We start from the raw sequence: 16,702 nt of genomic DNA on the forward strand, positions 1-16,702 counted from the left end.
GGGGACTGGAGCTTCACCCTGGGAGGGCAGTCCCCAGGCGCAGCCTACAGAGCCCTCCAAAGCGGAGGCTCTCGAGGGGGGGAGTCTCCGGGGTGGCTGGCACGGACCTCCCTTTCACCCTCTCCAGGCAGTGCTCGCGTCGCGCAGCTCATGGCCCCGGACTGCGCTCGGCGCTGCGGCCGCCCGGCCCAGTTCCTAAAGCGCCCGGGCCCGCCTCGGGCGTGAGCGCAGGCGCCCAGGCGGCAGGGGCGCGGGCGATGCAGCGTTCTACCGGAGCCACCTCCCTTATCCCCCGCCCGCCCACGTCCGCGCGACGGTCTTCCACGGGCGGGGAAGCTGCCGAGGGCGGGAAGCTACCGGAAAACCGGCACCTGCATCGCAGGGTCGCCCGGCCCCACCCCCTTTCTCTCCCTCCGCGCCGTACCCCTTTCTCTTCCGCCCCCTCCCTTCTCTCCGGGCCGCAGCCCCGCTCCGCCCGGCTCCCGCGGCGACCCTGCCGGAGCGACGTCACTAGACCCCGCCCCCTTTGTATAAATACTGGCGTCTCTGGTGCCGCCTTCTCACACTCTCTGGCTCTTCGCTCGGTTGCAGTGTTTGGTTTCTTCGCCTTCTCTGCCTCTTCTCATCCTTTCTCGCTCTCTGCTCTGCGGTGTGACAAGGCTGAATCCTCTCCGCACCCAGCCCTCGCCTTTCTTCTTCTGCCCGCGCTGTTGTTCTATTTCTCTCCTTCGGCCGCCGCCGCCACTGCTGCACAGCTGGTGTCGGTGCCGCGCTTTTCCCCCCACGTCGTCCCCGCAGCCTATGGCCCAGGCCGCCTTGGGTATTTCTGCTCAAGGTAACCACATCCCTCTTTAAAAATTCCGCCTAAAAAGAGAAGACGCTTTACCCGACTCTTTGGGCCGTTATCTCACGTGAGTACTGACCCGAAGGGCGCGGCCGGGGCCGGGGCGCGGGGCGGCCTTGGGGTGCTGCCGGGTGCCTCCGGCTGGGCCCCGCCGCCCGGCCGGCGTCCCCGCAGCGCCCCGCGGCCGGCCGCCTCGAACATGGCGGATGGCGGCGTGTGTGGCGGCTGCCGGTGCTTCCGCGGTGGCGGCGGCGCGGCGGACTGGGGCGGCGGGAGGCCGCTGGCCGCCGGGCCGAGCCCGAGCAGCTGCTGTTGGGGCGAGGGGGCGTGTGTGTGGGGGCGCGCGCGGGGGTCTCGCCGCCGGGGGTCGGCGGCGCCTCCGGGCGGCGTGCGGCCCCCACCCCGCTCCCGTGGTGCATTGCTGTTTCCGGGGAGGGGGACTGGCTGCAGCCCTGAGGGGCCTTGGTCCCGCCGCCCGACCCTGAGCGGCGCCGCGCCTTAGCCTCGGGAGCCTGGCGGGAGCGCGACCGGTTGCAACCGCCGCGGCCTTAGGTTATGAATGGAGCGGGGCGGGCCCGGCGCCGGCCTCCTGTGACAGCTGCCGGAGGAGGACGGGTGCTCGAGGGTGCGGGGAGTGCGGCCCCCCTCTGCTGGAGGAAAGTTGACGCCGCAAGGGGCCAGGCGGCGGGGAAGCCCCGGTGTCAGGTAGCGAGCGAGAGGCCTTTGGCCTCTTCTGGAAGCCTCGGGGCTGCTGCTCCGCCCCCTGCGGCGCTCCTGATTGGGTCGAGTCGCCTTCACTCACCCCAGCCACCTCCTGGAGCCCGAGGATTAGTCACCATGGCTTCGTTTTCCCGGCCGCGCCACGATTCCAGGGCAGAGAGGGAGAGCGGTAGGCTTGGGTGGCTTATCAAGCACTGTTTTGGCAGTTAATGGTGCTGTTTTAACCCTTCCCCAGTGTATATCCTGAACGTGTGTTTCTTAGGCTAAGCTGCTGGTTCGGCGACCTGAAACGGTCGGGAACACAGTTTACGGCCCCATGATGTTTCAGCAGATTTAACTGGCTTTTGTGATTGCCTCGTGGATACATTAAGATGTTTTGTGTCCCGTCTGGTTTCCACTGTTGAACCCCCTGCTTGGATGGGAACCGGAGGACACTTAAGAAGGATGTGTGATCAAGGAAAGGTTGATGTGGACGAGCCTGGCAGAAATACAGCTAATGATTATAGGGCAAGGCTCTAACAATCCTTTGATTTCTTTTGCAACCATAGGAGAGTACAGATGCTGGTTATGAAGGCAAATAAGCCCAGAAGAGTTAGAAGGAAAGATAGGGTCCTGATGATTATAGGTGATATGGTAGGTGCTGGAATCAAGTAATAATCAGTGCCGTCCCTCCTGCCACCCAGGTTTAACTTATAAATTGTCAAACATACAGAGGGAGTGAAAGAATTGTACCCTCACCTACGTTCAGTAAACACTTAACATTTTCCTTTATTTGCCATTCCACTGTGCATTCATCAGTCTTATTTTTCTTTGTATTTCAAAGTAAGTTGGAGACACCAGAACACTTCACCACCCCTCCAACTTCAGTATGCACATATCATTAAGTAGAGTTTAATAGCGTAAAATTCACAAAACAGCAGAATGCACAAATCTTAAGTATATCATTTGACGAGTTTTGACAGAAATACAGCTGTGTAATCCAAACCTTTAACAAAGATGAGAACATTGCCATCAAACCCAGAAAATTCTCTTTTGCCCCTTCAAACTCCATCCCTCACTACCCACAGAGGCAACCACTGTTCTGACTTTTTACTAACCATATAGATTAGTTATTATGTAAACCTATTCTAGAACTTCCATAGGCATATATAATGTATGCATTGTATTTTGTGAAAGGCTTCTTTAACTCAGAATGTTTTTGATATTCATCCATTCATCAGTAAATTGTTACTTTTAACTGCCGAGTAGTAGTCCATTATATGAATATCTTGCCTGATTTTTTTTTTTAAACAACTTTATTTTGGAATAATTTTAGATTTATGGAAAAGTTACAAAGATAACATGGAGTAACTTTGTATTTCTCACCTAGTTTACCTTATTATAAGAGGTATCCATAGTACATTTGTCAAAATTAAGAAAGTACTTTGATACATTACGGCCACTTAAACTCCAGACTTTCTTTGGATTTCACCAGTTTTTAATGTGCTTTCTGTCCAGGGGCCAATCCAAGATACCACACTACATTTAGTTGTCATGTCTTCCCCAGTCGTCTCTGATTTGTGACAGTTTCTCATGTCTTTGACAGTCTAGAGAAGTACTGGCCAGATACCCAGTAAAGTGTCCCCAATTTGGGTTTGTTTGATATTTTTCTCATGATTGGACTAGGGTTTGGGGTTTTTGGAAAGAATACCCAGAACAACTTGAAAAGTCATTGGTAAAGGCAATGTAAGTTGTTCAAAGAAATACTGATAGTTTGGGGGATACTAAGTTTCTGGGTAGTTACTGTCAAAGTGATGGGAGGTTTTTGGTGATTTATTGGCCAGCTGCTGACTCGGTTAACTGTAGTTTTCCCTGTGCTGTCTGCCAAGATAGTGTAGAAACGGACATTCTCTTCAAACAGTTAAGGAATTTGATTGCAGTGTTGTACACGATCCAACTGATAGAAACACCATTCTAAATGAGAAAAATTTATCTTTCCCTATACCTACTATTTTTCCATATCTTTATTTTTTTATAAATTTATTTATTTATTTTTGGCTGTGTTGGGTCGTCGTCGCTGCTCACGGGCTTCTCATTGCGGTGGCTTCTCTTCTTGTGGAGCACGGGCTCTAGGCGTGCAGGCTTCAGTAGTTGTGGCAGGCGGGCTCAGTAGTTGTGGCTCACAGGCTCTAGAGCGCAGGCTCAGTAGTTACTGTGCACGGGCCTAGTTGCTCTGCGGCAGGTGGGATCTTCTCGGGCCAAACTCACGTCCCCTGCGCTGGTAGGCAGACTCCCAACCACTGAGCCACCAGGGAAACCCTCCATATTTTTATTTAACCTCCTCTTATGGTTTATCTTGACTGTACAGATGAACATTCAGTTCATCCTTTGTGTAAATGGCCCTGTACCCCTTTTATTTATATTAAAGGGTACCTTTCAAAGTTTAGAGTCTTCATTTCCTACTAGTATCTTTTTCATTAGGTGGAAATATTTTAGAGATCCTGCTGAAGAACATTCTTGAATGTCTGAAGTGTAATGTTCTCAATATTTCACAGTACTGCTCCTGGGTTGCATTAAGCAGCAAAATAGCTATTGATCTATAGCGGGTCGGGGTGGGGGGGATGGATGAAAATGTCTCAGCCAGGATAATTATCCTATTCCTTAGAACAGTTTAGAGTAAACTCTGTCTCTGTCTCTAGCGTGAGTCGGCTTTTAATTTACTTTTAAAATTAGCTTGGTTTGGGAAGAATTGGAACGTTTGTTTTGGAGTACTTAGTTGGAATCTAACGTGATGATATAGTCACTGTTGCATATTAGTATGGATTTTTGCCTCATTGTCCATAAGTGTCATTGAGCATGTGAGCAGGATACCCCTAGTAGACTGAAAGAACATTTTACCTCCCCTAAGGGTGCCTCTATCCTGGTTGAGATGAGATATGCTTAAGATTGTCTAGAGTGCTTCTGAAATCTCAGATTCTTCTAATTCCTAAATTTCATTATTTTTCTGGTTCCCTTCTTACCACCCATCTTCTAGCAGATACTGTCAGGTTGTATTACTTTAAGGTAGCAATCACTGAGTTACAAATAGAAGTATAGATGTAGCTGTTTAGATTAGAGGTGATAAGTCTATCCTGTCAAATCATAATAGGTAAAAACCATTTCTAAAACTTATTTAGCATTTTGTAGCGTGCCAAGCACCTTCACATTCATATGTTGTTCCTAGTGATAGTAGAGTGACTTAGGTTGGGAATGAGGAGGAGGTAAACCTTAAGAGGTTACTTGTCGGATACGTAAGGCAGGTCTCAAAAGTTATTTCACATGTGTACTTAGTGTATTAGCTAAGTCACAAAATGTTTTTCTCTTGGATGTGTAGTAGGATTTTACACTTAAGCAAAGAAGAACTTAGAATTTGGAGAGTAGAAGAAGGCTTGTGGGTAGTTTCACACTATTAGATATACATATAAAATCTTGCATACACACCAGGTTAGTGAGGGCACTTGGACATCTTAAAATTTGAGGCCACTTAGAAGTTTGGGTTTTGGAGGACAAATAAAAGCAAAAATGAAATTCGGTGAAGGCTGGAAACTGAGTAGGTAGATAGAGTAACTTGGTAAGATGACCATGACCTCAAATTCTGTCAGTTCTGTACTCTAGCAGCTTGGAAATGCTTACTACATAAAAAAGTACTTGGTACTGTGATAAACCCTTTGGAAACATCATTTTGTGTAATGTGCTTTAATGAAACACTTCAAACTAAAACTTCTTCCCGCACTTAATCTTTACATCAATTTAACCTTCTTGAAGCGCCACCTAACATTTTTTACCACTGGACTTATATATTTTTATTTTCTTCTTTAGGGCGAACTTTCTGACCAAGTATACAACTACCCAGAGGGCCTAGGAGAAGTGCTGTATAGAGAGCAGTTCGACTTCAACGCTGAGCCACCTTGGGAACCTAGCTGATGATAGGGGGGTTCCATCTCCTAACTTGTCCATGTAAGTATTTTCACATCTGGAGAGTGTGAGGGAGGGTCTTGTAAAGTAGAAGTAAAGGAGAGTTCTTGTTGCTCAGTCTTTTTCAAAACTTGAAATTGTATTTACCACTTACACCCCACCCCACCCCCCACCTTTTTTTTTGGCCCAACTGGGTGGCTTGAGGGATCTCAGCTCCCCCACCAGGGCTTGAACCCAGGCCATGGCAGTGAGAGAGCCTGAAATCATAACCACTAGGCCACCAGGGAACTCCCCCACTTCCTTAAAGTTGATTCAGTTGTATGCATTGTTTACTAGTGGCTGGATCCTTATTTACTATATCTAAGTACATACTGCAGGGTAAGTTTTAGGAAATCTTACTATTCCAGATTTTAATATAAGTTGGAGAGGTGGTTTTTTGTTTGTGTTTTAATGAGGTGTGGGTAGTAGTTTAGCACGCCATTCAGTCATTTAACTTGTTAGATTCAAGTATTTGGAGTATTCAAGTATTCAATACTTGAATTCAAGTATTCAGGCAAAAAATTCTGCTCTCCATTCCACTCAAACCTCTACCACAGAGCATGAGATATAAGAGGTGAATCTTAGTTCTTATTTTTCTAGTTATGAGCATCTTGCCAAATACAATGTAATTTCTAAGAGTTTATGTTCTTTTTCACAAAATGACTTTGTATAATACTCACCTGGTAGAAAAACTGGTTGTTTTTAGAGGTATTACTGAGAGATGATACATGTTTATCTCTCAACCGGCTACCTTCCCAAGATATCTTCAGGGATAGTTTTTGACTATACTTGATTTTCTGTGTATGGATTTAACTTTGAATTTAAACCTCTGTGCCCAATGCAGTTCCACAGTAAACTGTTGTTTGAACTTGTGCTGCTAGATTTGTGTGGTTCATTTAAAATTTTTTATTATTTGTAGATTTCTTGCAATTGAAATTTGGGTTTTGGAGTTGAGGTTTGGATGCCTTTAAGTGGGCTAGAGACTTGGAGGGAGTAACGTTAGAAAATTTCAGGAAAGAGATCTAATTGGAGGGTGTATGTTAAAGCAGACCTTTTCAACACATTTACTGTTAACCTCAAATTACAATTTTAGACTTCTTTTTTTAAGTCTAAAGAGAAAGGGGGGAAACAGTTTAAATAATACGAATTCTTGAAAGTTCTACTGACTTGGAACCCAGGCTGGAGGGTTTCCTGTACTCCCATACTGGCTTTCTCCTAGCTGTGTGAATTTGAGCATATTGCTTATTTTTTAAATCACAGCTGTAAAATAAAGTTGAACTAGAACAGTTCCTTTAACTGTAAATTGATACAATGATTTATCTTTTTTTGAGGGTTTTAATCGCCCTTTGTTAATGCAGTGTGTGGTCTTTGGAACAGTAGTATTAGCATAACCTAGAATAGAACTGCAGACTCTCAGCTCCACCCAAACCTGAATCAGAAATCTGCATTTTAACCAAGTGGCTTGTATGCATATTAAAGAGAAGTACAGTTGCCACCAGTTCACTGCCAAGCCAGTTATCTCTTTAATTTTTGTTAGTCATCTATTCTCCTTCCAGGATATCTGATGTTTTCTCCCAAGTTGGCTTAGAGATATAAAACTTTTTTGAGTGGGGTGTAGTTGACTCCATAGTTGAGAGGGGAATAGATTCTAAGTTGGAAGTTTCATAACAAGCTTCATGTTTTAAGCACGACCATATTAAAGGATAAGATTTTTATTTCAAGTCTCTTTTTTTTTTTTTTTTTTTTTTTGCGGTACGCGGGCCTCTCACTGTTGTGGCCTCTCCTGTTGCGGAGCACAGGCTCCGGATGCGCAGGCTCAGCGGCCATGGCTCACGGGCCCAGGCGCTCCGCGGCATGTGGGATCTTCCCAGGCTGGGGCACACACCCGCGTCCCCTGCATCGGCAGGCGGACTCTCAACCATTGCGCCACCAGGGAAGCCCCAAGTCTCTTTAATGGAAACCTAACTTGGCATTATATTTTATATTTCTACTGGTGTTTCCTCTTAGGCTTGAGAAACATATTAGTGAGCTCATACATTTATAAATGATTCTGCCAACTCAGGGAAAAGTCTTTAAGGTAATTAATATTGTAGAACTCAAAAAGTCTATAATTTCCGCGTCTTTTTTTGTTTGTGGAGGCGTAGTGTATATAGGCACAGGTAGAAAATGCTAACACTACATTCTGAAGGTTCCGGCAGCCAAAGTGACTGACTTATTTATTATGCCCAGGTACAGTGTATATTATGTTAAGTGAAACTTTAGTTCTTGGTGCTTTGCTATAAAGCTACAGCCACAATCCCTTATTCATGTAATCCCAAAATCCAAAAGTTAAAAAAAATTATATAGCTTCCTTGATGTGACCTAACCTGATTTGGGAACAAAAAGTTGACCTGAATCTGAGCTAATATGAGGCTATTTTTATTTTGACTTATCCTGTTTAGTGCTAATATTCCTAATTCTGCTGCCTCCTGGAGAGCGTTAAATAATATATTAAACGTATATGTACTAAATTGCCATTCTAAAATCTGAGAAATTTTGAATCCAAAAAGATACCTTGCCCTAAAGTTTTCTTGACTAGAAGTAGTAAAGGTGGCAAGAGAAATTGTACATTCCAGAAATGTCCTTAGGTATCAATAGCTGTTTGCAATACTAGACATTGAAATCCTGATATTTCCTGTGGAGCAACAATACTGTTTGGAAAATTAGAAGTCAAAGGATTTAACACACTGGCCTTCATGGAAAACACTTAGCACATAGCACTGCAAAATGTATAATTCCATGACCCATGTTATGCTTCCAGCACTCCAGTAGGATTTCTGTGCAGGTGGTCTAAGCTCTAGGATTTGGCTTCAGAGTTAGGTTTTCAAATCCAGGTAACCATCTGAATTTTTAGATAGTTCATTTCATTAAGTATATGGAAACTATAAGCTGCTTGCATAGTAAAATTTTTTCTTTTGGATATGTGTGTGGTGTAATGTGTGAACACTGTAAAGATATCATAACAAATGCTTAAGCTTAATAATATCTCAGATTACTGAAGGGCTCTAATTGTGGAAAAGTTTTTGTGTACGTTTTAAATTTCTTAGGCTCTGTGCTGCAGTAGTTTTTTCAGTGGGCTATATTTTCAAGTTATTTTAGCCAGAGCGCCAATTATAATTAATAGATCAGCCTAATGGAAAAATTTTAAAGGCTGTTTCAGAAAACTAAATTCTCTTGTAACCAGCTGCTTTTATTAGCAGATCTAGTGATAACGTCAGATTGAGTTAATTATTAACATATAACTTTTAATGTTTTGTTTCTAAGAATAGAAAAGGGATTCAATTAATTGATTTGTCTAAATGGACAAATTTTGTTTAAAATTTTAAATATTTAAATTACCAATATTTGGTAATTTAAAGATTCTGTGATGTAAGCAAATTCACAGAACTTTTATTAATGGTTTTTGGTGCTCTTTGACCACGAAGACAAATAAAACTATCATTGAAAATACACAGATTTAGGGACCAGTTTTTGAAGTATGTGTATCCCCTTGGCATGCAAAAAGTAGTATTCAGTGGTGCCTCATTGCTTGTGTAAAATAGCAAAAAAGCATTCTGTAGAAGCCCAATGGGAGTAATAGGATGTTAATGGGTAAAACGGTTTGGGGGACATGGTATTCTTTCTTCAGGCAAATTTAGGCTTTTCTAGGGGGGCCAAATAGATTAGAAAGCAGTGTAGACCATTTTTAAAGGGAATAAAATTGTTCTTGCATTTATTACAGAAGATAGTGAGCTGAGAAAGTTAATAGTCACTACCAATCTGTGTATTCCATTACACTCCCTTTGGTCTTAAATTCAGAGTTTTTGAGTTTGGGGTTTTTCTTCTCTGCCCTCAAAAAAGCATTTAGAGACACTTAATTCTTCTGATTAGGAGTAAATAAGGTATTGTGTAAACTGTACGTCATAAGCTATAAAATCTAGGTAAGTGGTAGGCTGCAGGTTTAGGCTGGCCATTATTCAGACCGGCCTAAGGAGGCCGTTGCAAGTGCAATGCCGTCGTGTTGGTAAGGCCTAGAAGACAGATGATTTTGTCCTTCACCTCCATTCCAGGGCCATCCGTGCACACTGAAGCAGTTTGTCACAACCTAACTGAAACAAAGATTTGGCCATCCTTTTTTCTAATCTAGGGAATAATGTGAAGAATATTATGGCATAAGTAGAAAATATTTGTGCAGCGTACTGAGTTGCAAGGATTAGGCTGATGAAGTTCAGCCTGCCCAAACCATACCCAGCCACCATGACGTCTTAAATGCCTGTAACTGAGTGAGTTGCAGCAGGAGTCAAGATGATAAAACCCTTTCGGGATGCTCTGCTCTAAACTTTTCCACCTTTCTTCATTATCTTATGTAAGCACACATTTCATTTCTCTAGGATTTACTTGGTGTGGAGTTTTGACCTTTCTTTCCTTTACCGTCTAGTTTTGTAAACTTGTGAATTGATCTTTGTTACCTTGAGCAAAATTATTTGGGGGTACCATGGTTTTTGTTCTTGTTTTTTTATCTGTGATGTGTGTGGACTTGATCCTTAGAAGTTTAAAATTTTTTATGAAGACAGCATTCTCTAGAACTGCTCTGTTCAGTACAGTAGCCACTAGCCAGGTAGCTATATAAATTTAAAGAATTCAAATCAAATAACATTAAAAATTCAGCTGTTCAGTTACTTGGGCACATTTTGAATGCTTGGGAATTATATGTGGCTAATGGCTATTGTTTTGGACAGTGACAAAGAATGTTTCAATCATCATAGAAAGTTCTGTTGGACAGCATCACTCTAGGATAATTGTTACTGTGAATGTGAGTGGTATTAGCCATATTAATCTTAAAATATCTATTAATAAGAATCATAAGAATTACACATTCTCTTCTTTCTCCTTAGGTTTGTCTAATAAACTGTTCTTGACAGTAGGGGCTTTTCAGTTTTATATTCTAGTTGAATTCTTTAGTTGCCCAGCATGTTCTTAAGATCCAGCTCCCTGCTATACTTCATGTGCTCATACAGACTGAACTTAATATTAGGTTTACGTTGAATATATGACTTCAGATTATTTTTGATCTGTTTCTTTCTTTTGGCGGGGGGTGGCTTGTGGGATCTTTGTTCCCCAACCAGGAACGAACCCTGGCCCCCTGCAGTGGAGGCATGGAGTCCTAACCACTGGACCGCCCGGGAATTCCCTATTTTTTGTTTTTTACTGCAAAGATACTGTGGTGCCCAGTTTATAAAGAGCTCCTAAATAAGTATAGTCTCTCCTTAGTTCATCATCTAGGTTCAGCATGGTTGGCATGTTATATTTGGCATGACCAAGAGTAGGATGGGATATCCTAGTATGTTGAACATGGATACTATAGCAAAATAAATAAAACTCAAAATGAGAGATATTTGCTATCCCGAATTCATGAAGAGCTCTTATAGGTCAATAAGAAAAAGCAAAAAACATGTAGGGAAATGAGCAAAAGGCTTAAAAACAATTTTTTTTTTTTTTTTTTTTTGCGGTACGCGGGCCTCTCACTGTTGTGGCCTCTACCATTGCGGAGCACAGGCTCCGGACGCCCAGCCGCTCCGCGGCACGTGGGATCCTCCCGGACCGGGGCACGAACCCGTGTCCCCTGCATCGGCAGGCGGACTCCCAACCACTGCGCCACCAGGGAAGCCCTTAAAAACAATTTTTCACTAATAACAGCAGTTTCTACTCCCAGGTATGTGGCCCTAGACTGTAGCACACTGCTTGGTTCTTCATTTGTGGATCAGCTAGTTTGCAGACCACAACTTGAGCAGTGTTCCCCTTGGGTACATAAATAACAGCAAGAAATTATATTATGGTGTTTATAAACAATATAGCAAAAAAATGGGACAACCTATAGGTCCTCTTTGGATAAATAAATGTTGTACATCTACAAAGAATAGTACACAGCAATGAAAATTAATAGATGGGACTCCAGTCCCATCTATCTGTGTGAAGGAATTGAAATTATAAAGTTGAGCAAAAGACGTCATAGTAGGAAAACAACAGTGACTCCATTCATGGTTCAAAACCAGTAAAGCCGATGTTTTAGAGGGCAGATAGAGGAATAAAAAGATTAAATAACAAGGGAATGATGATTGGAAAAGTCTGAACATGCTTATTCTAAAGGAGATGCGACCACTGCTACCTGTAAAGATGTTTAGGGGCTTCTGAGGTATTCAGTCTTCCTTAACCTGGTGTTTACTGCAGTCATTGTAATGGACACATGCTTTATATAATAAAAATAAATTTTCCTCTTGGTGAGGTGGCAATGAGATCTGCCCTAGGGTAATCAAAATAGTAGTTAAGTGCATTTATTTAAAAGGTTATTTCCTGTGCTGCACCAGGAAAACTAGAAAGCTTGAAATAATATGGTTATGTATTTGCTGCTATTCATGTTGCATTATAATAGTTATCTGTAATGTTACTACATTTTTATCACCATAGGGATTTACATATTTCACTTATGTACAGGTACATACTTGCTCCAGAAGAAATTTAGTCTTCACATCAGATAGTCAAGACACATTTTTTAAGAGAGCCTAATCTTGTCAAGTTCACTTGCAAAAGTATATTGCTATGAAAATCCTGTATTTCCATTTTCTCATTTAGATGTATTTTAGAGTTTAATGTGAGGCATTTCATTGGGCAGCCTTTACCCAAGCATTTCAAACTTAGCCTGTTGGGCTCATTTCCTTTAGGATTCCCCCCACCTTTATGTATTTCCTATTCATTCTTGTTCTTGTCTGTTTTTTTTAAAATAATTCGTCAGCAGTCACCTTTAGTGTTCTTCCTCTAGAGTTAGTTTTTTTCAACCTTATCAGCTGAAAAATAAACTTAAGGGTGTTTATTGCCATTATTGGCTTTCCTCTTGCTGTCAATTAAAGCAACCCCTGTCCTGATGATCCTAAGTACTCAGTGTAGGCTGTTGTTGTTATCCATCACTTTTGGTCCAACATGGCAAAAGTTCATATGGTCTTATGATCACACAATTTATTGGAACTTCTACCTACTAGTTCTGATACGTAGCTTCCTGGAACTGCCTTCCTGGAGGCCTGCTCCAGACCTCATGTTTGTAGTACCAGTGTCATCCCTTCTGGCCGATTATTTCCAAAGGTATTCTCTGTGGTAAGTAACATTTTTCTGTGGGATGTAGAATGCAGAGGTGACTTTGACAGCATTGTGTCTATTTTTTTTTCCCCATTGTGTCTATTTTTAAAGCTGTGAGCTGAGTGCTAAGTCATCAAATGCCTATGTAAAAGTAATAATAAAGGTAGATTAGAAAACTACAGGTGGAACTACCATGTGGCCCAGCAGTCCCACTGCTGGGCATGTACCCTGGGAAAGCCATAATTCAGGGAGAGTCATGTACCAAAGTGTTCATTGCAGCTCTATTTACAATAGCCCAGAGATGGAAACAACCTAAGTGTCCATCATCGGATGAATGGATAAAGAAGATGTGGCGTATATATACAATGGAATATTACTCAGCCATAAAAAGAAACGAAATTGAGCTATTTGTAATGAGGTGGATAGACCTAGAGTCTGTCATACAGAGTGAAGTAAGTCAAAGAGAAAGACAAATACCATATGCTAACACATATATATGGAATTTAAGAAAAAAAATGTCACGAGGAACCTAGGGATAAGACAGGAATAAAGACACAGACCTACTAGGGAATGGACTTGAGGATATGGGGAGGGGGAAGGGTAAGCTGTGACAAAGCGAGAGAGAGGCATGGACATATATACACTACCAAACGTAAGGTAGATAGCTAGTGGGAAGCAGCCGCATAGAACCGGGAGATCAGCTCGGTGCTTTGTGACCGCCTGGAGGGGTGGGATAGGGAGGGTGGGAGGGAGGGAGACGTAAGAGGGAAGAGATATGGGAACATATGTATAACTGATTCACTTTGTTATAAAGCAGAAACTAACACACTATTGTAAAGCAATTATACTCCAATAAAGATGTAAAAAAATAATAATAATAATAAAGGTAGAAATACCCTTAGGCTTCTTCAGAATAATAGTAGTAGTGTAAATTTCAAAATATCTTAAGTTCTCATTTTTAATGAGTAAAATTCCTTTTAGAAAACTGGTCATGTGTTAAGGTTGGGTTTCCTGCTTAGATGTCTCTGAAACAGTACCCTCAAACTTTCAGCTCTCCCTGTTCTACTTCCAGGGAGGTCTTCACTTCAGAAATCCAAGACTCATATTCATCCAGCTTGGTGTCAAGTGGGCTGTTGCTGCCAGAATTATCTTGTGATTATTTGAGAGATGTATCAGTTTCTTCTGAAGTACAATCAACTGTAGAAGCCTTTGTAGCAGGTGTGTAACAAGGCAAGTGCCCAGCTGCTGCAACCACTCCTCTTGGAGCTACCCTCTCGATGACATGAGGACTCACGACCTCATGAAAGACTCCAGGGAGCAGTGTGTGGTTCTTGGGAGCCTTTTCTTTCCTTGGCAGCTCTTCCTGAAAAATGTATTATCCAAAAACACCAATATGAAGGTGTAAATAAGGATTGTTAAACATGCTCTTTTCTTCCCAGCTATGATGTCCAAGAGGAAATTATTTCGTTTATAAACATAGTATTGTGATTGCAGCACTTGTATTAGTGTAAAATAAGCTGAGCTTTCTTTCACCATATATTTAGGTGTTTGGTTTTGAAAATAGCTCAAAGGCTCTTGTGAGTAGAGAACACATTTTAGTGTCTATTGATAGAAATAAACTTGGGAGCTTTTATTAAAAATGGATTTGCTCTTTTAAGTTTAATTTAAATAAGTCAATGTCCAGCAACACTAGACTGTAGTATGTAGTGGTCTATAACATGTTGGAACCAATAAATCAGTCCTGTTTCTGATTTATACACCTTTAAAAAAAAAGAATGGTGCAGTGTCCGTTGGGAATTATAACCAGGATTAGATTGGAACATGGGGGAAGTTTGGCATCATTTGGGTTTGAGTCTGCTGCATTCCTTTTTTTGGCCGGAGCACTTTGCAGGATCTTAGTTTCCCAGCCAGGGATTGAACATGGGCCCCCTACAGTGGAAGTGCAGAGTCCTAACCACTGGACCACCAGGTGAATTCCCTGAGTCTGCATTCTTAATGGAGAGATCCCTGGAAATTCCCTGTGATGTGGATTAACTTGGTGGATCTGGCATACAGTATAAACTCTGCTCACCCCCAACACATGCACACTTATTTTCATTCTGACTCCCTAGGACATGCTGTGTGTCAGATTTTTGGTTTAACATTACCACCAAGTAATTTTAAATGCCTCTTGAAAACATTTTACTCAAATATTTCTTTACTTTAGTGCCTTGTAAAGCAGAAATGTAGAACATGAACCTTTTTGCAACAGTGAAACTTTAAAGTATTTTTGCTCACATGTTAAGAAAATTGCAAGCATAGGCTTCTGAGGGTATGGTTATGAACTGCTTTTAGGACTCTTTCAGTGAGATCGGGTGTAGGAAAGACTTAAGAATAGTCTATGCTTAGCCACCAACTTAAGCCTTTTCAATTGTTGGAAATACTGGGCTTCCAAGTGAACATTTCATTTGAGCACAGGGTTTGTGGCTCAAAATGTGTTAGAAACCCTCTTTCCTGAAGGTCTTTGTGTTTTGTGGATTCTTTTGAGGAATTAGTTTTTCCTGGGCCTAGCTTTTAGTTTTTAACTGACAGTTGAGCTTTGCATTTACATGTGGGTCACTTGTATATCAAGGTTTTGGGCTCCTTTTAAGGATGTGAAAGATGGACCTCTTTTTCAACACACTTCAGGGAGTTCTTTCCTGTCATCACCACAACGCTTAAGTTTCAGAACTCCCCATTCTTAGAATTGTCCTTTGTCCATCTTTTCTCAGCACCTACTCTGGGCTAGGAAATTATGGAAATCTTAAGACCTTCTTAGGGAGCATCTGAGAAGATAAGCCGAGATAGAGCTCACTTATCTCAACATTTACCATCTTTTATGTATAGACGTTATTAGTATTGGTTTTAATCAACTATTATTGCAGTGCTTGGTATAATTACGGAAGTAAAAAAGTTCTACGTTTACATCTGTCTTAGTTGTTTCAGGTGTGTTGGTCCCAAAATCCTTTTTGTCAGGTCCTGCCAATATAGCAGATTTTATTTTATTTTTTCTGTCACAGTCCTTTTGTGAGTAAGCTAAGGATTGGTAAACTAACCCTATGGTTACTTCAGAAGTCAGAGTTCCATTTCAGTGATGGTAATATATCCACTCTAATGTACTCTCAATCTTTCCTTTAGAGCAGGGCATGCTTTAACATCTTTATTCATGTTGGTAGTACATTTATTTGTCAGCTGTTTTAGTTTGGCCTTTACTGTTTAAAATTATTCCACTTCACAAAAGTCTGTAGTGACAGAAAGCAGATAAAAATGGTTGCCTGAGGTGGCCAAAAGGGACATGAAGAAATTTATCTTTATGGTAGTGCTGGTTACAATGGTGTATACATTAGTCAAAGCGTGGGTGTACATTATTGCATGTAAACTGTTGATAAGATGGATGGAAAAGAAAGAAAAATTCAAATTTAGAGTTTACCTGAGAGCTTTAGACAAAAGATATAGAAGGAGCAAGGTTGAAATGTAGAAACTAGTCATAAAGAAAGGTTTGAAAGGCTATGAGAAGGCATGATAGGATGTTTTGGTACCACATGTGAATAAACTTTATTATACAGAGGTTTAGGAACTATGGGGATTTATATGTCTGAGAAATGGTTAATTGATTATGGGGGTGTCATTTAGTCTATCAAAGAGACTGAGAGTTGTGTTTGGTTTCCAGAAGAGGGATCCCATGTTTTCTAGGAACGGGACTGCTGGGGAGACAGAGTTTTCCTTTTAACAGACAGGCATACCTCGTTTTATTGCGCTTGGCAAATACGGCATTTTTCACAGACTAAAGGTTTGTGGTGACCTTGCTTTGAGCAAGTCTATTGGTGCCATTTTTCCAACAGCATTATTTTTTAGTTAAGGTATATACATTGTTTGTGTTATTTCGGTGTGTGTGGGGTTTTTGGGTTTTTTTTCACACCTAATAGACTAGAGGATAGTGTAAGCATAACTTTTATAGGAACTGGGAAACTGAAAAGTTCGTGTGACTCACGTTAATGCAAT

At 41.8% G+C, this 16,702-nt stretch overlaps 1 protein-coding gene across 2 annotated transcripts in view; it reads left to right on the forward strand.

The window, feature by feature from the left end:
* Positions 1-577: 577 nt before the first annotated feature.
* AZIN1 (antizyme inhibitor 1) overlaps positions 578-16,702 on the forward strand; it is a 30,743-nt gene continuing 14,618 nt past the window's right edge. For both annotated transcript variants that reach the window (XM_082674770.1, XM_082674771.1), the window contains exons 1-2: positions 578-911; positions 5,402-5,539. The gene's annotated coding sequence lies outside the window, so the exon portion shown is untranslated. The remainder of the gene's footprint in view (positions 912-5,401; positions 5,540-16,702) is intronic.

The sequence above is a fragment of the Grampus griseus genome, assembly GCF_964374135.1.
Source record: "Grampus griseus genome assembly, chromosome: 17".
NCBI classification, from domain to species: Eukaryota; Metazoa; Chordata; class Mammalia; order Artiodactyla; family Delphinidae; genus Grampus; species Grampus griseus.